The following is a 26,114-nucleotide window of genomic DNA, read 5'->3' as shown; positions in this document are numbered from 1 at the left end:
TTACAAGGCTGTTGTGTTTTCTGGACAGTGTGAATCAGCAGACCTGGAAGGCTGTCATGATGCACCTGTGTTAACTGAATGCACAGTGATCCTACAGGAATGCAAAAACACCCAGAATTGCCATGACAAGATTATGTATTTTTCTTCTAGGATTTGCCTTTCCTTGATTTATTTTGTTTTAAGAATTTACCTTGCCTTTAGGTCTTAATGGGCAGTTATTGAAGCCACTTGAATGCTGCCATTAACTTCTGTGGCATTTAGACTAGCATGTAGACTAGACTACAAATAATTCCATTATTTGTAAAGCACTGCACACTTACGTTTATAAAATCATTTACTGAAAATTCTAAAATTAAACAACAAGCAAATTTTGCTTTCAAAAGATATTTGAGTCTTTGCATAAAGTAGTTCAAACTTTGGATTCAGTAGCATTTGTAATGTCAGAAAGGTCCAGTCATAAAAGGTAGGATGGAAAGAGGAAGCAAACATCAAAGGATTGTGCCTCCTTATCACACAATTGTCAGTGTAGATGCCACATGAACTACATGTGGCATCCTGAAATGAAAGCTCCCCGTCTGCAGCCTGTAAGGTATGGCTGTACAAAAATAAGAGTCTTATCTTCTAGCATTTTGCCTCATGGATTTCTCCAACACTGTCACACACAGGCCCCAAAACAACAACGCTCCACTCTACAGCTTTCCAAGAACATATTGCTTCCTGCTCTCGGAACTCACAGAGAACAAAATACCTGCCCTAATCCCCTACTCATTTTTTCATGAGTCAAGTAAAGCACAAATTTGTCCCCTTCTCCAAGATGAAGTTCTCTCAGGGATGAATTGGTTCCACTGCCTACCTGCAACACAGATTTCCTGGTCACACTGTGATGGGCTTTTTTTATGTTCAGTGTAGCCAATGTTTTTCTGATACAGGCTGCAATGCAACATAATCCTGATAAATGAATTTTCATAATACAGATAGGAAATTACATTGAAAAGTTAAGATAATGGTATGAGCAGATAAAAGGCAATGGACTGAAACGAAAACAAATGGAAAAGGAGCTTAACTTCTCACCAACAGAACAGCCTCCCCTAGGTTTCTCCTGGGGGCTTTGTTGCTGCTCTTTGTAAAAAGATTCTTACTATCCTGTATTCCTGATTAAATGATACATATTGCACTTGAATGCTAAAAGCAAATCTTAGCCAGCCAAATATAAACAATAAAACAAAATCACAATCTGTATCAGAAATTAATTTTCCATCTGTTCCGCTTGAAACTATGTCTTACCGATATTAACAAAATATATTTCCCAGTTATCTCAGTCTCTCAGCTTCACAGATTTGTAAAAGATTCGCCTAAAATATAACGTTTCCTTGGCCAAATTAGCAGAGGACACCAAATATTAACTTACCCCCATCCGAAAGCTTTCTTTTCTTGGCTTTTAGCAGTCAGTGTTGAATTAAAAATTGCATTTCTAGAATCAGTGTGGACAATAATGTTGCAATTCTACTTTCAGGATCTCTAAGAAAACTCTCTTCTTTAACATACACTCATGCGTCATCACTTTTGTTCTGCTGGAGACTTCAGAAAAAGCAAAAGCAGAGACAGTGCAGATGACTGTCAGTGAGGAAAGGAGCAGTGAGAGAGGAGGCTGCCCTCCTGTACTGTGGCAGGCTGAATTATTGCCAAGTGCTTGTAGGAGTGGCAAGAGAGATCATGTAAAAAGTTATCATGGTGGAGAGTCTCCTTAACATCCCTGAAAGAGTGGGACACTGCAGTGCATAAAGTAAAGCACAGATGCAAATTTTTTAGTGACAGGAAGTATAGATTTGTGGACCTTACATGTTTAAGACTAAAAGCTTCACTATTCAAAGAAGAAGTTACCTTTGTACATAAATAATCCACATTCTCTTTGTGTGTCAGGAACAAATGGCTCAAGTAAAGAGAAGTTATATAATTTTCATTTCCCAAAGGTCTTTAGTCTTAGTCTGATTTACGCATGGTCCCCAAAGTGTGGTGCATTGTAGCTCATGTTTTCCAGTCTTGCTTCCCCTAAAGAAGAAAATAGCAAAAAGCATTTTCTGATTCCACCTAGCCTCTTCCATTAACTTTAGGCTGCTGCAGTTCAGGATGTAAGCATCTGCCCAGTACTTCAAGAGAGCGAATTACCTCCTTCCCATGTCCTGCTCCTCTGCGTTACACTTTTGAAAATATGTTTATCTCACAGTGGAGTTTCACTGCATAAATGTATTTCTTCTCACAAGAAAAGAAACTCTTTTGTCAAGAAGTCAAATAAATTGCTTTCTGTCAAGAATTCAGCTTTGTTTAAACTTCTTTCCTTCTGCAAGACAGAAGTGTACCTGCCTTCAAGATATCCTTTGAAAATTACTTACAAATTCCTGTACCTTCCTTAAATTTGCCATAATTAAATTGTGTTTGACATTGAATAAATTCAGAAGAAAAATCAAAAGGAAGTGGCTTTTAGGTCAAAATAATTATAATTGTCTTTAAATTGTGTTGTACAATTATGAAAATTTCTCATTCAGGACTCCCTGCGTCTGCTGTGTCTGTTTTGTGGCCACAGCCTGTAAGAAAAGAGGCTGTGTTGTTTTTCTTTCTCACTGAGGTTTACATTTGCTCTTTATTCCTGGCTTTGAAAGTTATTCCTCTCTAAAAGCAGAGATTCGTTTGTCCAGTAGCTATGCAGACAAACAAATAAGCACAGCCCCTACATTTCCTGTGCTCTCAGGAAACAGGGACTGCTCACCCTTGCTGTGTTCAGGAAAGACCACGTCTGCCAGGCTCTTGCTGTTACCACTTGCTAGAGCAGGAGCACAACAGGGAAGAGCCCACACAGGAGCTGGTGTGCCTGCAGAACTCTGTTCCACAGAGATCTTTCACAGAAGGCATTGCCACCGCTTGGGATTTTGGATGATACAGAGAGTACAAACTAGCTGTAGATGTTGGAGGGCATTGTTCATTTAGAAGAGTTTATTAATGACTGATTGATACCTGTAGCTTCCTCACTAGTTGAAGTCTACCTGTTTTCTGAATCCAGCATGTGGTAAACTGTAGGGGAAGTGTTGTCTTCACCAAAATTATTTAAGGAGAAGCACAACTAAATCCATGGCAGTGCTTTAGAAAATGGAAGAAAGTAAGAAGTATGTTTGGTGATTTTCATCAACAAAGACCCTGTTCAGTCTGTATTCTGATCATGCAACTCTCATGCTCTGTTTTATGACACTTGGATACTGATTTTGCTTGGCTAACAAGTTTTCTGGCTGTGTAAGTGAAAGGAATGACTTGATACAGTTAGTGTGCAGAAATTACAGCAATGCTGGTAGACAACAGAAAATACAGAAAGGAAATGTCTGACCTCATCTCTGTAGGGATAGAGCATCCTTTAAATTACTCAGATTCACAATGCAGCTATCATCATGGACTGCGGACTTCAGCTACCTGGTGCATAAATCAAAACCAAAGACGAATTCGGTTACCTATAAACTCCTAGTGCCACATGGAACGTGCCTTCCATCCTCACAGGATTAGCAGAATTAGTAATGGATTAGTAATAGTAGAATTGCTAATGAATCTGTAGTGGAAGAATGGTTTTAAAATATTTACTTCCATGTTTAAGTAACTGATTCTCTGAAGATGCTGCCTCTGACATTGTGCAAAGCTTGTGTTCAGGCTAGAGGAAAGAGACAAATAGAAAACCACTGTGCATAAAGGTTCTTCAGGATCTACTTAACTTTGCATATTTTACAACCCAGATTTATCAGTTTCTTCCATCTTTCTGTCCTTAACAATGCCTAGAAGTATAAAATATAATTAGTATTCCAATTTTAGAAAATCAAATACATTTCTGGAGATTACGATTGTTGTTCAAAATACTAATCTAAACAGCAGTGAAAATAAAGATAACCTTCCAGCTAAGTGATTATCATTATGCACTTGAGAATGTCAAATGGTGTCTACACAAAACTATCAAAATTGGAAAACAATTTACTACAAACAGTCTAAAAATGTGGGCAGGAAGAAAGTGTCTGGATGTGCACTGCCACCAGGGGATAAATGACAGAACCTGATGGATTTTAAAAGCAACAGGGGAAAACAAGCAGAGAAACCTTTCCAGGATACATGGCACTCTACACGGAAAGCGCTCCTGAATTGATCTGACAAGTGAATGGCTCAGCACTCACACCAACCATGTCTTGTTTTGGTTTGTTTTTCTTACAGATGAGCTAAAAGAGCTGCTAGCAAACATAAACAGCTCAGCTGAAGTGACATTCTGGGGAAAACTCATTCATGAAGCATCTTTAAAAAGAAAACTTACTTATTTAATGGACCAAAGAAACTTCTTTGCAGTAGTCATGTTAGTTACTGCTGAAACTGTTTTACTGCCCGACTGCTTGACAGTCAGGGACACACCAGCAAGCCTCACACTCTGCATTGCCCATTCAAGGCATACACAAAATGTTGACTGGAACCAAACAGAACTCCATGTTTCATATTAGAAAGATGTCACGGTCCCAGCCCGTTTGTAATAAATAACTCCAGCACCTGTAACAAAAGGGTAATAACAAAGTATTAACAATTTGTCTGGCATCAGCCTGTTCAAGCTCCCTTCCATGCATGTTGAGAGGGAAATCTGCAGCAGGGGCCCCCAGGAGGCACTGGCATGTTTCATTATGACAGTTCCTGGCAGCTCATCAGTTCTACTCTGGAAGTGATCAGCCCCTTCCAGCAACCAAACTCATTTGTTCCCTATTCCAGCTTTTAGATTCTCGAGCCTCTGGCCTTTTTCTTTTCTCTCCAAAGCCACTACGGCAAACAATCCCATTTGGACCAGACTCTGGGCTATCCAAACCAGCCCACAGCAAGAGACAGAGGTGTGCCATGCCCAGCATCACTTACTGTGCCACTGTGTACTCAGGAGCACAAGGGGAAGAAGGATGGAAACCACTTCTGCTTGGTGACTAAAGATTTTTCACCAAGTTGCATAAACACGTGTCAGATGATTTTGGGGAAAGCATGCCTGACAGATATTTGTAAAGATGCTCTTTTTTAGTGAAGTCTTTCTCATTAAATTCATTCAGATCACTTCCAGCCTCCAGCACAAGCAGCTCTGAGCTGCCTTTGGAACAGAAAACCTTGACATCTTTATTCATCTGAATTCAGATCAGCCTGAAAATCATTTCGGGGATGTTTCCTTAGCTACTGTTCAGAATTAAATTACATGGATTTGTCTCTAGTTGGCATTATGCATGCAGGTGCAATTAAGCAGTAACACTGTTAAGTTTTCATGCTGAAACAATAAACTTTCCAGAAGTCATCCTTCACTGGCCTTGCCACAATGGAAGCTGCCTCCTTGCAGCTGAGCAAAGCCCCCAGAACCACCCTTGCTCACAAGTTTGTGCTGTGACCTGTGCACCACCTTTCATGCCATTATGGAGTGGCCTCCCTACCCACTGGAAATTCACCAACATTTGGGGGAGTGTTTACATTCTCTTCTAAAGACCCTAGCTTTTAAAAAGTATTTGCTAATTTAACCATAATTTCTAAGCTTTGATGCATCATTTTAAATTCAAAGAATGCGTTCAGGCACTTGACAAATGCATCAGGATTCAAAACATTGGCCTGTATTTATAGACTACAGCCAGGCTAACCTTAAGGAGATGCCAGGAAACAAGGCAGGATGCAATCACAGGACCCAAGCAGTGACAGGAAAGTGATACTGCTGTGTAGCTACTCCAAGTGACCTGATCTCAGGGGAAAGGTCTCAGGCGTATGAATCTGATTAGAGCATACTGGCAGATAGGGAGATCTCACAGAACTGTGACTATAGACAGTGCATCAAAACCCATACGTACTGCTCTTACCAGTCCAGGCAGGATTTACCTATAGGATTCTAGCACATTCCTTCAGGACTCATTCTTCGGAAAAAGTATCACCAGCTGCCCTTGTGACTCATGTAGAGATAGTTATAGAAACTCACCTCCAGTCCTGTGTTTTCTAAACTGAGTCTCCACATTGTAACAACTAAAATAAATGCAAAACGGGGAAAAAAAAAGAAAGAAGAAGAAGAAGAAGCTATAAACTATGTAGTAGCTGTCCCTTGGCTTGATCAAAGCACACCATGTACCACAACCCAAATCTCATCAATATCCAACCTTTTTAAACCTGGCAGCTCAGCTGAGGGGACATCCACCATCTACTGCCATGGAGTCAAAGGCATCTAAATGAAATTTCACTCTGCAACAGCATTTTATTTACTGCCAGGAAGACTGAAAGTAAATTTAAAGTTTCTAATTCTATTAAGAATTGTGTCAACATAGCCTTTCTTTGAAATAATTGCTTCTATATTTCTGTCTTTAAAAAATTAATTCTGAATTAAAACAATAACAATTATTGAACATCTTGTCAAACATTTAAGGCTCTGTGATGGGGAAAAGGGCTCTAGGTCTTCTCAGATGATGAGGTCCTTTTCCATCTCTCTTACAAGCCTTCCCCTGCCAGTGCTGACGAGTCACTTAGTTGTCCAGGTCTCTATTCATTGCATCCTTATGTGATTTGTTTAAAATCAGGGCTATTGTCTCAACTTGTTCAACAAAAAAAAACTATAGATGATAAAGTATCTTTTGTACCTCAGATGTATTTTCAGACTGTGTGAAATGTTCTCTCATGAAAAACATCTTCACTGATGCTGCACTATTACAGTTCACCATCTCAAACCAAAACGTCATCCCTGGAGATTCATCTGATATGCCTTCAGTTGTGTCATCCCAAATTTCTATGACCAGCATGCAAAGCACCAGACCATAACAATGGATCCCTTATTAAAATACTGAAATAAATATTGGCAAATGCTTGTGTGGTGGTTTGGCCTTGGCTGAGGGCCAGATGCCCACCAAAGCTGCTCTATCCCTTCCCCTTCTCAGATGGATTGGGGAGGGGGAAAATAGAACAAGAGGCCTGTGGGTCAAGATAAGAGTGGTTTAATAAGACCCAAGCCAAGGCCATGAGCAGAAGCAAGAGCAAACACAGATCTTGTTCTCTGCTCCCCATCAGCAGCCAGTGCTGGGTCAATCCCAGGAAGCAGGGCTCCAAATTTCACTCAGCTTCTATATGTGAGCTGATGTCATGTGGCATGGAATATTCCTTTGGTCAGTTTGGGTTAGCTGGCCTGGCCATGTCCCCTCCCAACATCTTGCCCACCCCTCAACCTACTTCAGGGGGGGATGCTGTAAAAGCAGAGCCTTGGTGCTGAGCTCAGCTTGGGAACTGCTCAGAAGCAGCCAGCACACCGATGTTTTGCCAACACACTGGTGTGTTATCAATCCCCAGCACCACTGCAAAACACATCACTACAAAAGGTGCTCTGGGGACAGCTAACTCCAGCTCAGACAAACCCAGTACAGCTTGGGTTAAGGAATGTATACTAAAGGACACCTCTATGCATTGTCAACAGCTTGGCATCATCAGGAAAAACAAACTACTATTACAGTGCCATCACTTAAACCTTTCCTGGGTTTCAGTTCAACTCCTTTGTCAGTCTAGCTCTATCTACTAATCACCTCCCATCACCTTCCAGTAGCCAGGTCCACAATCCATATATTTTAGATTCCTCCCACAAACAAGCTACAACATCCCTCTGATTTTTGCCTTCTCCTGGATTACAGAGCAGTAAGTGCCTAAACCCTACTAAAGAGCTCCCTGTCACATCAACACTCCACCCTAGTGACAAGTGTCTTGTTCTCATCGAGCTCAGAAAAATGTACTTCATCTTCTTCCTTCGGTCAAACCAGCCTTGACTTCAGTTCTCCCAGCAGTAACAGACTTAGAAAGCCAGTACCATTGCCTCATTTTTAGGGTCTCAAACATTTTAAGGCTTGCCTACATTTCCACCCATTTCTTTTTACTTATTTCCCCTTTCTATCCACAATCTCTCAGTATCCAGAACCTCCTCCAATTGCTAGTTAATCTTGCCATCATTCTTGCATTAAAAAATTCTCAGTACTAACTTTGTGGGGGGGTTTTGGTATGCAAAATACAAGTTCACCATACTTGGACTAGAAATAACGCTCACAATTTTAACAAAGTGAGCAGTACATGGAACAGGTCTCTAGGACAATAACACTTTCCATGCCCTCTCCATGTCTAGAAATCTTCAGACCAGATTTGGTACTCTTTCAGAAGCAAATATTTCTATCTGCAGTTCACACATTGCAGGCTAGACAAGGAGTTACACTACTGAATAACTGATTGTTTCTTGTACTTCAAAGCACTCTAGAGTCTATCTCCTCTGCAGATGCAAGCAGGAGGCTAGTCACATACAGCCACTGCAATCAGGAGCAGCTCAAGGAGACAAAGGACTGGCTGCTGATAGCAAGTAACAGGTTCCTGTGCAGTTCAACATAGGCAAGATACATGGAACTGCTTTGAACTTGATGAAAAGCCTCATTTATTTCTATCTCTGGAAAAGAACATCAAATGTCTATTACTATCACAGCATTAATACCATTTCAAAGACATTCTCTCAGTAGGGCTTTCTTCATAAACTGTTCTTGCAGGGTAAAGGCTTCAACTACTGCTGGCAGTGGAATACTCACCGAAGGTTCAGCAGCAAAATCAGCTACTCTTAGCCAGAGGAGAGTTTACAAAGCAGTTGGATTCAGGACTAACCTCAGATTAATTCTGTAAATTTTATTCTATTCAAAGCTTCTGTCTCTCCTTTCCATTGGTAAAATAAATGAAAACATAAATCGAACCTGTGCTAAATATCTTCCTCATTGTTCTTGAATCTAATATCTAGAGAAAAAGCACACTACAAATTTCTGAAGGTTATTCAAAACTTGTTTGCCAGCTCTAAACTGTGTTGTTTTGGATTTTTTTAGTTTACAAGCTAAGTTCCATTGTACAAGTACAATGTGGAGAACGGTGGAGAACGTGAACAACTGATAATTTTTATCTTCTGATACAAAAGCAACCTTTCCTTCCCTCCTGCTTGGTATTTCCAGTGTATTGAAACAAACAACAGACTTTTTTAAAATTCGTGTTGCAGCATGGTTGTTCAGAACCATAAACTACCAAATCAGAGAAAACACAAATGCTGTACACATCTTCTAACATCTTTCAAGACCAACAGTAACAATTATATTTTATGTCAACTTTGCAACGTGGCTTTCAACAGGCCCAATGTTCCAGCACGTAATTATGTCATTCAGGTTTCAATTTTGTTTGCCTTTGCTTTAAAGCACTTGCAAAAGCAACATCCAGGGAATTTCACAGCTGATGAAATCTTGGCCCTGAGACAGTGAATCACAGAACTCCCACAGCAGGACCGAGAATCCCATTAATGCCTTTCAAAAACTACTACCCTATTGAAGAGGTACATTCAATTAATTATGTTTTTCAAAAATCTTCAGAGAAGCAAATCTCCTGACTTTGCTTTCTCAAAGGCTCAGAAAGACAGGTCCTAGAATTACTCAGAATCAACTTTACCTCCCCTGCCTTTGGGGAGAAATGGAAATATTTTCTGTAATAGTAGGCTTAAACCTGATATTTCATTCAGCATTGTGCAAGTGCTTCATTTTAAGAGAAAGTAAAATATTCAAGAAGCTCTCAGAGAATGTAATCTCTTTTTTAGTTTGATAAATAATGAACGTAATGGTACAAACTGTTTGGTGCCTGAACAGACCAAAGTGTTAAAGTCATTGGTGGCTCTTGGCCAAAGGTAATGAATGTATGAAGCTCAACTTTTCCTTTTTCCTGGAAGATCAGACTCTGTATTCTCCCTCAGAGTCATACTCAAAGTACCTGAGGCCTCAGCTTCTGACATTTAGACTCTTTCCTCGCAGACAAAGTCCCAGAGAAGCAATCTCTGTATTTCTGATTGTTTATCACAGACATGGTCCACCCAAGAAATATTTTCTCATGTTATTTCTTTCCTAAAAAACAAAAGCATGCAGTAAATTTTCCATCAGTAAAGCACAGTGCAGTGAGCACTATAAAATTAAATAAATTAGCCGAAGGCCTGCTTTGGGTTCTCTCTCTTTTCGTTTCTTTGCGTGGTTTGCGGGCCGGAAGGACCCTGGCAGAGAGCGACAACCAGCGGTCATCCTCTCGCGTGCCTGCTCGGGATTGTGACGTCAGCCGCGGGAATTTTTAAAACCCGGCAGGGCTGAGCGCGCGACACCATTTTGGCTGGTGAGCTAGACTTCTTGCCTGCTTGCACGTGCCACATCAGCTGACAGGATACAGGGGGGAAAAAAAAAAAGAAAAAGAAAAAAACCCCACAACTCTCAATAAAATCTCCGATCTCAAGATCTCTTGCCAGCAGGTACCTACCATGGTAACAACTCGGACAAAGGGTGTTAAACATGCAGTAGGTTCCTAGACTGAGTCTTTCTACAAGCATGCTGGTGTTCAGGCTTCTAGCTGCAGTGAGTGTTTGAGCCTGGCACTTGGTGTGGAGGATGAAGGAGACACCTGTGTCAGGTGTGACCAGGTGAATTGTCTCTTAAATTTGGTAGCTGAGCTGAAGGATGAAGTGGCTGAGCTGAAAGCGGAGGTAGCAAGGCTCAGGACCATACGAGAATGTGAAAGGGAGTTGGATATGTGGGAACAGGCTTTGAAACCCCCTCCAGTTGAGGGGAGCAGTGGAGGATGGATACAGGTCCCTGTCAGGGGAAGCAAAAGGAATGCATCCCGACCCTCTTCCCCTCCCCCGCTGCCCTTGAGCAATAACTATGACACTCTGCAGGCTGAGGGCAATGTGAATGAGAGTATTGTAGAGGAACCAATCAAGGAGATGCCAAAGATGAAGCAGCCCCCCCAAACCTTAAGGACCAGTGCTACAAAGAAAAAGAGAAAGGCTATAGTTATTGGAGATTCTCTCTTGAGGGGAACAGAAGGACCCATACGTTGTCCCGACCCATCCCACAGGGAGATGTGCTGCCTGCCTGGGGCCCGGGTGAGGGACATCACCCAAAGGTTACCTAAACTAATCCAGCCCTCTGACTATTACCCATTGCTGGTAATCCAGGCTGGAAGTGAAGAAATTGAAAAGAGCAGCACCAGGAAGATTAAAAAGGAATTTGAGGCCCTTGGAAAATTGATTGATGGGGCAGGAGCTCAAGTGGTGTTCTGCTCAGTTCCCTCAGCAGCAGTGGTGTACACTGAGAGGAACAGGAAAACCCACACCATCAACAGCTGCCTTAGGAGATAGTGCCAGCAGCGCAATTTTGGCTTCTTTGATCACGGGGCAACTCTTACTGCACCCGACCTGCTGGACCAAGTTGGGTTGAATTTATCTAGAAAGGGTAAGAGGGTGCTGGCACTGGGGTTGGCACGACTCATTGGGAGGGCTTTAAACTAGGTCTGAAGGGGGTGGATGTGGAAACCAGTCTCCCTGGAGAGGAGGGAGGACCACACAAACTGGTGAAATCAGCAGCCCAGCTGAAGTGCATGTACACCAATGCACACAGTATGGGCAACAAACAAGAGGAACTGGAACTCTTGGTTCACCAGGAGAACTATGATGTAGTTGCCATCACAGAAACATGGTAGGACGATTCTCACAATTGGAGTACCGCACTGGGGGGTTATAAGCTCTTTAGGAGAGACAGGCAAGGGAGAAGAGGAGGAGGGGTGGCCCTGTATATTAGGGAATCCTTTGATGCCTCAGAACTTGAGATTGCAGAAGAAAGGGTTGAATGCTTGTGGGTTAAAATCAGAGGGAGGCCGCACAAAACTGACATCCTGGTTGGAGTCTGTTATAGACCACCCAACCAGGACGAGGAGGCCGATGAGATATTCTATAAGCAGCTGGAAGCTGTCTCAAGATCATCAGACCTTGTCCTTGTGGGGGACTTTAACCTACCAGACATCTGCTGGGAACTTAATTCAGCAGAGAGGAGACAGTCCAGAAGGTTCCTAGAGTGCATGGATGACAACTTCCTGATGCAGCTCTTAGGTGAACCTACCAGGGGTAAGGCTCTGCTTGATCTGCTGTTCTCAAATAGAGAAGGGCTGGTGGGAGATGTGATGGTTGGAGGCTGTCTAGGGTGCAGCGACCATGAGATAGTGGAGTTTTCAATATGCAGGGAGATAGGGAGGAGCAGTAACAGAACCCTCACTTTGGACTTTCGGAGGGCAAACTTCAGGTTGTTCAGGCAACTTATTCGGAAAGTTCCCTGGGTAACAGCCCTTAAGAACAAAGGGGTCCAGGATGGTTGGACCTACTTCAAACAGGAGCTCCTAAAGGCACAGGAACTGGCAGTTCCCACATGCCGTAAGACGAGCCGGCGGGGAAGACGACCGGCCTGGATGAGCAAGCAGCTCCTGAAGGATTTAAGGGAAAAAAAGAGGGTTTATCGCCTTTGGAAAGGGGGGGAGGCAACTAGTGATATGTTTAAGGATGTTGCTAGATCTTGTAGAAGAAAAATTAGAGAGGCAAAAGCACAGTTAGAAATTAAACTGGCTGCTTCCGTGAAGGACAACAAAAAGCATTTTTATAAATATATTAATGCTAAAAAGAGGGGCAAGAGGAACCTCCACTCTTTATTGGATGTGGAGGGTAACATTGTAACTAAGGATGAGGAGAAGGCTGAGATTCTAAATACCTTCTTTGCCTCCATTTTCAACAGTAAGGCAGGAGGACTTCAGGATAACTGGCCTCCTGAACTGGTTGATGGGGTCAAGGAGCAGTGTTGTACTCCTGAAATCCATGTGGAATTAGTTCGAGACTTGTTGAGTCACTTGGATATTCACAAGTCCATGGGACCTGATGGGATTCATCCTAGGGTGCTGAAAGAGCTGGCAGATGAGCTGGCCAAGCCTTTCTCCATCATTTTCCACCAGTCCTGGCTCACTGGAGAGGTCCCAGAAGACTGGAAACTGGCCAATGTGACACCCATCCACAAGAGGGGACGGACAGAAGAACCTGGGAACTACAGGCCTGTCAGCCTGACCTCAGTGCCAGGGAAAATCATGGAGCAGATTGTCTTGGGGGCAATCACTGCGCACCTGAGGGATGGCCAAGGAATCAGGCCCAGCCAACATGGATTTAGGAAGGGCAGGTCCTGCCTCACCAACCTGATCTCCTTCTATGATCAGGTGACCAGCCTGGTGGACGTAGGAAAGGCTGTGGATATAGTCTACCTGGACTTCAGCAAGGCCTTTGACACTGTCCCCCGCAGCAAACTCCTGGCCAAGCTGTCAGCCTGTGGCTTGGACAGCAGCACTCTGCGCTGGGTTAGGAACTGGCTGGAGGGCCGAGCCCAGAGAGTGGTGGTGAATGGTGCCACATCCAGCTGGCAGCCTGTCACTAGTGGTGTCCCCCAGGGAGCAGTGCTGGGCCCCATCCTGTTCAATATCTTTATTGATGATCTGGATGAGGGGATTGAGTCCATCATCAGTAAATTTGCAGATGACACCAAGCTGGGAGCAGGTTTTGATCTGTTAGAAGGTAGAAGGGCTCTGCAGAGGGACCTTGACAGGCTGGACAGATGGGCAGAGTCCAACATGATGGCATTCAACAAGTCCAAGTGCCGGGTGCTGCACTTCGGCCACAACAACCCCATGCAGAGCTACAGGCTGGGGTCAGAGTGGCTGGAGAGCAGCCAGGTGGAAAGGGACCTGGGGGTACTGGTTGAGAGCCACCTGAACATGAGCCAGCAGTGTGCCCAGGTGGCCAAGAGAGCCAATGGCATCCTGGCCTGCATCAGGCATAGTTTGGCCAGCAGGAGCAGGGAGGTCATTGTACCCCTGTACACAGCACTGGTTAGGCCACACCTTGAGTACTGTGTCCAGTTCTGGGCCCCCCAGTTTAGGAAAGATGTTGAATTGCTGGAGCATGTCCAGAGAAGGGCAACGAGGCTGGGGAGAGGCCTTGAGCACAAGCCCTATGAGGAGAGGCTGAGGGAGCTGGGACTGTTTAGCCTGGAGAAGAGGAGGCTCAGGGGTGACCTCATTGCTGTCTACAACTACCTGAAGGGAGGTTGTAGCCAGCAGGGGGTTGGTCTCTTCTCCCAGGCAACCAGCAGCAGAACAAGAGGACACAGTCTCAAGCTGCGCCAGGGGAGGTTTAGGCTGGAGGTGAGGAGAAAGTTCTTCACAGAGAGAGTGGTTGGCCATTGGAATGTGCTGCCCAGGGAGGTGGTGGAGTCACCATCCCTGGAGGTGTTCAAGAGGGGATTGGACGTGGCACTTGGTGCCATGGTTTAGATAGTCATGAGGTTTAGGGTGACAGGTTGGACTCGATGATCTTTGAGGTCTCTTCCAGCCTTCTTGATTCTATGATTCTATGAAATCCATGTTGCTAAATCCTACCTGTGCCTAGCTGCACTAGGAACTGCCAGATGCTTTCCCCTCTAGTGCCCCCATACAAATTATCAGCAAGGCAAATTTCCTGTCTGCCCTGAAGCACACAAGAGACTGATGAGAGGAAAGCTTAGCTTCTTGTGTCAGCAAAGGAAAACGTAACTGTCTCACTCCTGGCATGTTCCCTAGTTTGTGAAGCAAATGTTTTTTTTTTCCTTTCTACAGAAGAAATGATGCACCCTTGCTCCTCCAGTATTTTCTTACTCTGAGCCCTTCCACATATCAGAAGACTCCTGGCCATAGTGTGAGCAGCCACTCCTCACTCCCACTCTCAGCTCTTCAGCATGTTAAGACCATTGCAAGCCTATCACTTATATGAAGGCTGGATCTCCCCTCCCTCATCCTTAGACTCCCACTAAAATCTTCCACTGAGACCCTTGATTTAGTCATACATATGAAAGAGGATTCCTTCAGCTACTCAACTGTCCTGTGTAACTGCTCTTTCCTTCAAGGTACAGTAACCATGAAGTGCCACTACCTCTTCCTGACCACCCACTGGGGTGCATTCACATTCAACTGTTACTTTAGATTAGCTGTACAGGCAATTATTAAAACTTATCACTGAAATAATAGAAATAAATTACATAGGACATATAATAAAAGTAACATAGGAAACCGTGCATTTCTCTCAGACTACTTGCTGACAGATGCCAAAACTCAGATGCCCTTCACCATTAGCAGCTATATATAGGTTGATAATAGTTAATTGTTATTACTTTTGTGTAGGGAATAGGACGCTCAGTACATAAGACCATTAAATACTTGTTCTAATGACAAAGCAAGTTGCTCAGAGACTAACCCCAGGTGTTTGAGGGCATCAGGTCCTCTCTGTTACTCAAATGCTTTCTCCATGACGCGGAAGAGGACTTTGGAGGAACACATCAAGTAACTCATAGTGCAAAAGCAAACCTCTCTGCAGGTTCCTGCTGAACTCTGTCTTTAGTTGTGGAACAACCAAACATATACCCCATTAAAAATAAACTTTGCAGTGTCTGCTTTGCAGGTCATGAACTTTTTATCTGATATGTTGTTGTTGCCATTGTCTCATTAATTCTGTGGAGCTTCACACAGCTTTGAATTCATTATTTTGCCTGTTCTGAGCTAGAATAGGTCATAAGGGTCAAAAGCTCTTTTTTTTTGTTAACAAAAAGTGTCCTAAGAGAAAACAGCCTGTGAGATAAGACTGTACATAACAGCACTTGATGTATTACATCTCAGTGGTATCTGACAAGCCTTACTCCCTAGTGATGCAATTCTTTTCTAATAATTTAGTCTCGGTCTATTAAAAGACAATCATAGATAATGGATCCAGGCAAGTGGTGAAGGAACAGTAACTTATATAAAGGTTATCAAAACACAATTTAAAAAAAAAAAAAGTGCTATTGATTTTTTAATCATTTCAGACAGAGACTGTTCTATAGATTTTCTAAAGGATTGAATGTACCTGAAAGAAACTGGGAATGGATTTCCCCTTTGCTACTCTATATGTCATAATAATAGATTTTTTTATTCATTTATTGCTAAGTAAAGAGCAGAGTTAGCTACTCAGAAATCACCTTCTGATACCTCAAGACTGTAGAGACTGCTGCTATTTTGAATGTTCCCAGGTTCAACATTCCACACAACTCCTGATGAACAACTATTTCTCCATTGTGTATAGATTAATACAAAGTCAGAGGTAGTCTTTGAGGCTTTGAAGCTGCGGCTGTCATCTGGGCTGTCAGTCCTAAGATGGCCACAGAGTAAAATAAAGTTTTTCATAGCATCCTGCTTCAGAAAACAATTCCGGTGGCATTGGTTAGATTGCCATTCAGGATGTAGGAATTAGGGGAACTTGGAGCATGCTGACCTTTGCATCTTGACAAGGACAACTTAAAAAAGTGGTTTGCCTAATTAAGATACAAAGTTTGTGAGAGTATGTTACAAATTGCTAAGCAGAAACCATTTACCAGGACATCTGTTCTCAGAACTAGAACTAGTAACAAGAACACTGAATTCCAGGTTTTTGCTTTCCAGAGGGTTAGACAGGAAATTCCTTTGTGATGCTCAGCTTTTACATTTCAAGTTCATCTGAACTTAAAGTGTTGATCTTAAAACTGGAATATGTCATAAAGTCTTTGCAAATTAATATATTCCTGGATATGCTATTGATCTATAAAATAGATAACATGTAGTTTTCTTACACTATGACTCTCCTGCTTACACACTCTAGCCAAAAGGGTTTAATTTCAAAAGCATTTATTTTTATCACACACATTCACAATTAAAAAAAAATAAATTATGTGATTTAAAGCACAGCTTTGACCACAGTGATAAAGAATGAAGTCAGTTCAACATCTGAGATATGGAAATAGTATAAAATTTACTATTTCTAAATGCTAAATTCAGCACTGTAACAGTGCACTGATGATTTCTAGGACTGCCATGAACATCAGGTGTTTACTGTCACCTGAGCCCAGTGCTGCCTGCTAGGTTACAATATGTTGTCCACAGGTGACCCAGCGATCATTGGTTTGGAAAACTGCATTATAAACCTCACCAAAACAATGTATTGCTAGTGACCACGAATTTGCAGTGTACAGCTCAGGTATACATGCTGATGGCACCCTCTTCTGGATAATCCACACAGAAAACAAGGACACCCATTCTGAAGTGAAGAAAAATGGAAAGAGCTATAATAAAGAAGAGCACAGAAGGAGGAAAATGGGAAAAAAGACCTTTTGAAGTAATGCACTCTTGCTCAAAACAGACTAATCTTTCGTTTTCTTACTACCTTTCATCATTAATTTACCACAAAAATGCAATTTTAGCCCCCAAAATGTTGTGAACAAAGACATCACCTACATCGTCAAAAACATAGTCTTGGCTTCTTCATTGTCTTTTATCTTGTGTTGCAATGTACAGCAGCAGCGCCAAAGAGTCTGAGAGAAACTGAATTTAAAGAGGACACAGCAGATTGGAGCTGCCATAGAAACTGAATGGGTGGACTAAAGAAACCAGATATTGACATAAGGTACCTCAGATGTGTAGGGAGGTGCTTCCCATTGTTAATGACAGAACATACCGGAAGGGAATGTGGCCCTTGTTCAGAGGGCCTGAGCAATGATAATTTATTTGAGCAACAGATAAAAAAAATCATTTACTAGTGGAATTTCACAAAGGGGATAAAAATCCATCTCCCAGATCCCGTTTAAGAAGATAAATTAGCAATATAAATTAGTTTCAACTGCAACACTGCATTCTCATTAGGAATGTAATTTCTTAAGGTCGTTAGTAGCTGAATGATTTAAGCAGATGGAACAGAATTTCTACTTCATGTAAGCCCTGAGAAATAGGATCTTTCTTTTGTGCTCCTGACTGGCTAGGCCAATGTCATTTCTGAGGCAAGGAAACTCTGCACTCTGCTCATCACTGCTCTCTACTCATCGTTCTCTCAGGAGGAAGGAAAGCACTTTAAGCACACATTTAAAGCCTATCCTTAGGCCTTAGGCTGCTTTTTAATTTAGATCTCCGGATTTTCAGATTTCCCTAACTGACTTTATTTTCCTTCCATAGATCCAAGTTCTCATTAGAATGTAATGCTACACATTAAGGCCAGAAAAGCAGCTAGTTAGAACAAAGACTGAGTATGTGATTAAATCCTTTAATTTCTTTATTTCATTCCTTGCTTTAATTACAACAATAGTACAGATATTCCTTTCTTCTTTCACAGAAAATATGAAAGATAGAAAAAGTAATGCAGTGTTTCTCAAAGAGCTGTCAAGTAATTTACACTGAGACTAAGCCACATTCATTAACTTCTTAAGAGCTGCTGTGCAGACTTAAAAACTAATAAAAACACAGACCTTACAAAGCACAATTTAACAGTGAAATGGAACTTCTCAGCAAAGCCAAAAATTAAATGAAAGCTTCTCCATAAGCAGCATCAAAATACTGCGTGATGATGGATAAAGATGACATTTACAAGGTTTGGTAATGCAAAGTGATGACATACACAGGAAATTAATCTAATACGGTAGACATATCATTTCTCACAGAGGCTGGCTCATAACTCAGCTGTCTTCACCTGACAAGGTCAGAATTTACCACAGTGTACAGTTGATAACTGTAAGTTAAAGAGGCTTCATCACATCTTAAATCACTTTCTGCATAATTTCAGACGTAAAAATCTAATTCTGTGGCAACCAGAGGATCCATCCCTGCTTACTAAAAGGAAACGCTCTAAAAATTGTGATTAAAATATAATGAAGATTAAAACCCTATTTTAAATTTTATATATATATATATATATATATATATATATATATATATATATAAATTTATAATTAATCTGGATTACCAGCAAGCAAGTGAATATACAGCTTCCTAGGAAAGAAAACTACACAAAACAAACCCACCCATTTCCTTCAGCATATCAGTTTTGCTGCAGACTCAGTTTTCATTCTGACTGAGATGAAAACGCTATGATCAATTTACTACAGAGGTGAGGGTACAGGTTTCAAGATCAGAGTATGCTGCATATATTAAACCACAACTAGAAATTTAGTTTCCATCTATTCCTAGGATAGGGATTCCTCTGAAAGCATGACGAAAAAAACCAAAACAAACAGGTCCAAAACCATTTTTGTGTAGTATTTAAGTATAAAAGATCACTATTTTTGCTAAGGACTCACCGCTGAAGTGATGACCTCCAAGGTCCCAAAGCATAGCTACAACTTTTGGCATTGATCTATTCAGTAAACTGCTCACATATATTTAATGGGACCAAACACTGCATGACTAGATTATTGCAGACAATACCATTACTATTATTATATGACCTGGGCCAGTTTGTTCTGATTTCACAGGAAATGACAGGCAGAAACTGGAGCAATTGCTGAAGCTTTAGGGACCTTCTTTATTTTTTAATAGTCACATTGCTAGTCCAAAGTGTGCTTCTCCCACCAGCAAGGATCCAGGTTCACAAAGCCAGTGTGGAAGTTCATTCAGGACTTGCTGTGGCATTCCAGTTTCTTTGGTACTCAGGCAGTATGGCCAGCAGCTAGCAAAGCACTACATGGTGGTAATCACAGTGGGATGTGACAGTCCAGTTGCCAAACTCCTAAAGGACCCAAAAAATCCTACTCTCACAATCCACTCTTAAGGAACCAAAGCACATGTGTCTTCTGTGCACTTTTAATTAATCTTTCAGACATTGTTTTATACATTTTTATCAATTACTCTTTTTCTGTCATGCATTGATTGAACATTTTAATCAGAGGACTTTTAATCAGTGGCTTTTCTAGGCACTACACACACCTACAAGCACTGAACTTGATGGTCATGTAGCACAGCCTAGGTGTGATGTATCTGTGAAAAAGCAACGTCTGCACAGATCTCCAAACTGGTTCAAAGAGATTTTTATTAGTCCTTTTGTGGCCTACACCTATGTATTTTTTTCATTCTGCTGTCTAGAATTGCTGTCAAACCTTTGCTTCAGTTCCATACTTGCAAGAGGACTCCATGCTCACATATCACTACTCTAACATAGGTAACCAACACACCATACAGTAAAACTGCATCTCCACACAGAGAGTACAGTATCAGTGGAAGAGAAAATGGAATACATCCTCTACAGAAGCAAGCATCACAGAAGGTAAAGACCTGTCGTATTTGAAGGACACCTGTAACTTCCTCATAGGTTTTTAAAGCAATCCAGTAAAACTTAACAGAAAAATGCATTGCAATGAATACAACTGAATGCAGAAACAGTCATGCAATTTCCCATTATCTGAGGTTCTTACACAGTAATTATTAAATGTGCATAATCATATGCATAAAACAGAACAGATCCATCCTCATTAAATGCTCTAAGATTTCTTAATTAAGAATGTAGTAAGTTGACTTTTCACAAACCTGGGTAGGTACCTCTAATCAATTTAAATTAAAGTAATAGATTTTAAGGGCTGAGAGCTCATCACAACCATCAGCTCTGACTTGCAGCATGAGAAATGCTATGTTATTTAATAAAGTAGCTCTGGCATCAAGCTCATTATTTCTGAACTCGTTTGGACCCAGCCTGCAAAATGTGAACACTGCCTTGCCTCATGCTCAGGGATTTCTGCTTTGTGAAAATGACAACGCGACCTGCTCTCAACTCCATCTGACTTTTCCCTGTTTCGCTCTCCCATTTTGTTAGGAGAAACACAAAGCCTGAGCAGAATGGCAAAGTTCCTCTATCTCAGAAAACAGACCCACGACTGGTTTAATCTCTGCACCTTCAGCACCGCCTGCAGGCTGCCCTGCAGTAGTGATAATTGACAGTCCAGGTGAAGCAACTGCTGCAGACAGCCATGAAAATCACCAAACCCTTTGGAGCCTTCAGTGAAGCAGGACAAAATACCAAGTCAGGGTTTGTGGTGATGAGCCACCCAACAGGTTCCTCATCACAACGAAGTGAGCAGTGGCTTCTTTCCTGGTTGTCTGTGTTCAGCAAGGGGCACAGCTAGAGATGTGTGCCAGGTGCACCCTCATGTCCTTGGAACAAGCACTAAGGTCAGGTAGATTCTGACAGAGGCCACTGCTGGTCATGCTCCACAATTGTGGTCATACTCTAGAAGGGTTCAGGTCCCAAAACTTGAATTACCAAAAAGTTCAGCATGCAAGGACATTCTGATTTTTCTGTCATCATTCAACACCACCCAAGCACACCTAGCCTGACAAAGCTGTTACTCTAGGTGATACACAGAAAAACGTGCTGCACGGAAGCAGCAGTCTCACCAAAGCCTGGCACATATCATACAGACTCCTATTCCCACTCTATCAGCTTACCTTTCTGCTGGGAACAGAACAAAAGAAAGAGGAACTCATTCACAGATCAGTGGTACTCATACAGAAAATGCTCCTCTTCAGGAAAGGAGGGAAGCTCTTGCTGTGCTATTCCTCTCTGAGGATAGGAAGGAGGACGGATGTGAAGGCTTCTGTATGGACAGTATGCTCAGCAGGCAGCTGGCAGACAGGGAAGAGAGTTTCTCATTGCCAGTGTTGTGCATCATACTACAGGCATTTGTAAAGCACCAGGGAGATGCTAATCCAGGACAATGGAATGAAGTGGAAAGCCTGTTCACTAGCTTCAGCAGCATGAGGGGGAGAGAAACACACTGAGAGACAAGCGAAGAAGGCCTTCAAAAACCACAGCATGGGCTTGAGCTTCAAATGGAAATTTCTTTTAGAAGTCAACAGGATAATTTAACCTACACTTTGATCTGTAAATGTATGTCTCAGAATAAGTCACAGCTTTTCATTTGTTTAGTGCTCCAAGATAAACAGAGCACGCTTCATATATTGAAATCATCTATCACAGCCCGTTGCCTCTCTCTGCAGCAGAGGATGACCTTGGTATTTTGTCATTACAGAGTTTATTATGTATCATTCTTTTCACTCCAAGCACAACCTTCATTTCCTCAAATATAACAACGTGGCTACATTATAACATATCAACAACAACAACAACATTTTTCGCTACTTTACTCAATTAATTTTAGTTTTTCTAATACTTCTTGAGTGAACACAGCCCACATCTTACTCATATAGCTTGCAAGGGAATATGCCATTCTTTGGGCTGTTTTCCAGTAGTGCAGGGCAGGTCAGGTTAATTCATTGCCACTTCTGCTTTTAAAGCTCAAGACTGAAATAGAATGAGGGGATATAGCACATGAATATTGAGAGATACTGCTTTAACTAGCCCAGAAGTAGGACCACAGTCAGTGCCTACCTTACTGACATTTCAACATTGATTTACATTGTTATAAAGTAGACTTTAAAAGATATTCTATGGAAGAATTAAGTCAGGGATTTATGTAGTTCTATTTCATTTTCAACAAACATTTAGTGTTATAGGTTTGATATTCAAAATATCCAGAAGTAGCTGATCAGTTTTCATGATTTTATAATGCCAGCCCTTCAGAATTTTCTTTCACCTCAGCCTAGTTTCTGCACTCCTTGTCTATCCCAACATGCAGTCATCACCACCATTTTGAGTAAAAGCAGCACTGGATTAGTAAAATGATGATAAAATGCATGGTTAACACTTTCCTCCAGAGACAAACACTGGATGAACAGACAGAGTGTTCTCTGTGCTTTGCATTTGTGTTTTATGTAATTGCATTGTTACTTGTGCAATTCATCAGAATGTCAGATGTGCTTGTTCAGATTTACAGCAGCATGCTGTGTAACTGCATAAATCCACAGCTGCAATAAATTTCTTGAAGATAACAATTTGAAAGCAAAGAAGTATTTGATCTGTAATACTAAAACACAACTGTATAATTATTTTAAATTAAATTCACGCAGAAGAGAAGAGACTTGGCACAAGTTTTCTGTTTAAAATCTTTTTTGTTGCTCCATTTGAAGGTGACTGTGGGTAGTGATCTGCAGTGAAGCTTAGTGTATGAGTGGATTTCACCACTGGTGACCAGCACTGACCAGCAGCTTCAGCAGGTGCTTGGAAGGAGTAAAACCAACCTGCACAAATAAAACATCCATTTTTTTCAGTAGCCTGCTTGCTATGAACAGCAGTAATTTGATTCCAATACGTCTCTTGCAAGTACTATGGCTGTCATATATTGATTCTGTGAACTGTATTTTCACATTACCCTGTGCTGATATTTACTGTCACATTCACAGCATAACAGCACGGAAGAAAAACATCAAAAAGAGTTTTGAAGGCTCATGTTTCTTAAATAAATTGCACTTTCCCATATTACATTCATCTGTCTGCTGCAAAAATTGTTTGCCTTAATCTCTTTCCAAAAGCCTGCCTGCCTGTCATTTGTGTATGTGCTGTAAACTGGCCTTGCAGTGCAGAAAGTGAGTGGGTTTAGTCAAATTCAATCACATTACGTGCTTTCATATACTCTAAACATGGGAAACCTATGACACAGATATTAATTGTATTTATGTAAAGACTGCCACTGCTTCACACATGGCACAGATAGGGAAGAGATTCAGATCCATCATGTAAGCAGCACACTGCTAAAAATACTCTCAGCGATCCGGAGGTTGCCTATCATCAGAAAGGCCTCTGGTGCAGCCTGCTCTCTCATCTGTTCTGTGCACAGGCAGCCACAGATATGTTCAGTGGGATTCCATACAAGTCCCTCTCAGAGCTGGCAATGCTTGTGAGGCTGGATGAGCTTGATGCTGCTTCTACAAGCAGCTCCAATGACAGATTTTCCCATGGCTCAGGTGGCCCAGACTTTCCAGAGCAGGAAGAAGAGAGAAGTGGTTGCACCAGTACAGGGGTTAGGGGTTGGCCTGCTAGAAAGCAGCTCCACAGAGAAAGACCTTCGAGTCCCAGAGGACAGCAAGTTCTGTATGGGACAGCAATGTGCCCTTGTGGCCAAGAAAGCCAATGGCATCCTGGGGTGCATCAAGGAAAGTGTGTCCAGCAGGGTTAGGGAGGTTCTCTCTAGAACCTGCTGAGACCACACCTGGAATACTGTGTCCAGTTTGGGGCTCTCCAGTTCAAGAGAGACAGAGACCTGTTGGAGAAAGTCCAACAGAAAGCCACAAGGGTGATTAGGGGACTTGAGCATCTCCCCTGTGAAGATAGACTGAGAGCCCTGGGGCTGTTTAGTCTGGAGAAGAGAAGGCTGAGAGGGGATCTGACTAATGTCTATCAATAGCTGAGGGGTGGGGGTCAAGTGGAGGGGGCCAAGCTCTTTTCAGAGGTGTGCAATAATAAGACAAGGAACAACTTGACCATAGAAGGTTTCACCTCAACATGAGGAGAAACTTCTTTCCAGTGAGGGTGCCAGAGCCCTGGCGCAGGCTGCCCAGCAGGCTGCTCTTGAGACTTTCCAAACCCATCTGGATGCCTTCTTGTCTGACCTGCCCTGAGTGATCCTGCTTTTGGCAGGGGGGTTGCACTCAATCTCTGGAGGTCCCTTCCAACCGCTAACATTCTGTGATTCTGTGAAAGCAATCTTCTGCCTGCCAAGAAGTAATAGAAGATATTGGAGCTGTCATGGATGCACAAATGCATCATGGTTCCCTTCCCCCTCTATTCATCTTATTGGAAAACTATACAAGAGTGGAATTGATTTGGAAGCCAGAGAGTACCATTAAATCACATAACATGACCTCTTCTAGCAATGCAGACAAAGATGTACATCTGTGTGTACTGAAGCCACCAACCTGGATGTAGCTAAAAGGTAATTTACAGTTCTTACATAGAAAAGATAAAGAATTAATGATTTTTCTTGATAGCTTGCTAAAATCATTTATCATCTTTCCCGTGGGATATTTGTGCCTATTTCTAAATTGGCTGTAAGTTCCAGTCACTGCTCTTGCTATGACTTTCTTTGCTGAATCATTTTTTAATCTTATTTTTCAGTAACACAGTTTCAGAAAGCACATCTGTGCTTTCAACTGATCAGTTTCCCATGTCCCAGACTGTAGTTAATCCAAAACCCTCTTCCCCTGTTTTCCTTCACAAAACTGTATTTGTTCAGTCTCTGCTCTGCTTCCATGCAAAATGTAACAGCCAAGTAATTTTGAAATAGATGTTATGATAAATCACTTTGTAACACTAAAATATTTATAACTACTACCTCTTCAATTTTAACATGAATTTAAGGCTTGCCTCAGATAAAAACTCCAGGTTAAGGGAAGACAGCACAATTCTCAGGCTTTGCCTCAGCTGCAGATCTGTTCCTCAGACACATTTCAGAACGAGAGTAACACAAACACTTGGCTTATGGTTTATTAAAGCAGCAGCTTCCCTGGGCTGCTGCTGCCTTCCCTCAGCCTGTGGGGGGCTTTGTCATATAATAGATGATCTGTGGGGGAGGAAAACAGCTCCCAGTGTTTTCTAAATACAGCCAACAATTTCAGGCCAGTGAAACCACAGCGATTACTTTTGCTCAAGGTATGCCCCTGATATTCATGTCTGAGTTCTAACATCATTTTCTTAAAGAGTACCTATGGTATTATTCAAGAGGAGCAAACACCATAGAACTATGCTTTATAAGCATTCATTTGAATAAAAGGTATGAATTCAATTTGACGCTGTTGTGAAAGTTTTCCATTAAGGAAAAAAAAAATCTAAATATTTTTCTTTATTTCTCATGTCAGAAAAACAAACAACCCCCCCCCAACAACAACAACAAACCCCAACCAAAACAGCCTTGCAATTGCTGGGTGCCCAGTTAGCAATTCTCCATGTGGCTAACAGGAAACCTTGTTTAACCTGCTAGGAACAGAAAGGAAAGCAATAATAATGCAGCAGCATTCACTGCAATTGTGCTACAAAGACACAGAATTTTAAAACAAAATCAAACCCCACAGTTCATGAGTAACCCGTAGCCTGATATGTTTCTATGTAAGTGTTTAGTGAATAAGTTCCAAAACAAACATTTATACAATCAGAATGTTCTGGTGAATAATTCATGATGATAGACATGGTAAAACCTGCAAACGTTACACACTGCACACAGCCCACCTCCCACATACAGAAAGAAACAGAAGGAGCTATGAAACTGTGACCAGCTGTCACCTAGTCCAATGGCAGCTCATCATGGTAATCTCTCACTTCAGAGCTTGTGCTCCTAGGGAAGCGCTGCAGAGATCCCCTCTGGAGATATTATATTAAATGGGATGCGCTCTCAGCTGGCAAACCATCTAGACAGAAATCTCTGGAGAGAGGAAATTAAGATACTCATGGCAGCTACAAAGGCTGCCAATGAGTGAGT

The sequence above is a fragment of the Indicator indicator genome, chromosome 8 (genome assembly GCF_027791375.1).
Source record: "Indicator indicator isolate 239-I01 chromosome 8, UM_Iind_1.1, whole genome shotgun sequence".
In the NCBI taxonomy this organism is placed as follows: Eukaryota; Metazoa; Chordata; class Aves; order Piciformes; family Indicatoridae; genus Indicator; species Indicator indicator.
The sequence above is the reverse complement of the archived record's forward strand: the minus strand, read 5'-3'. Positions refer to the sequence as shown.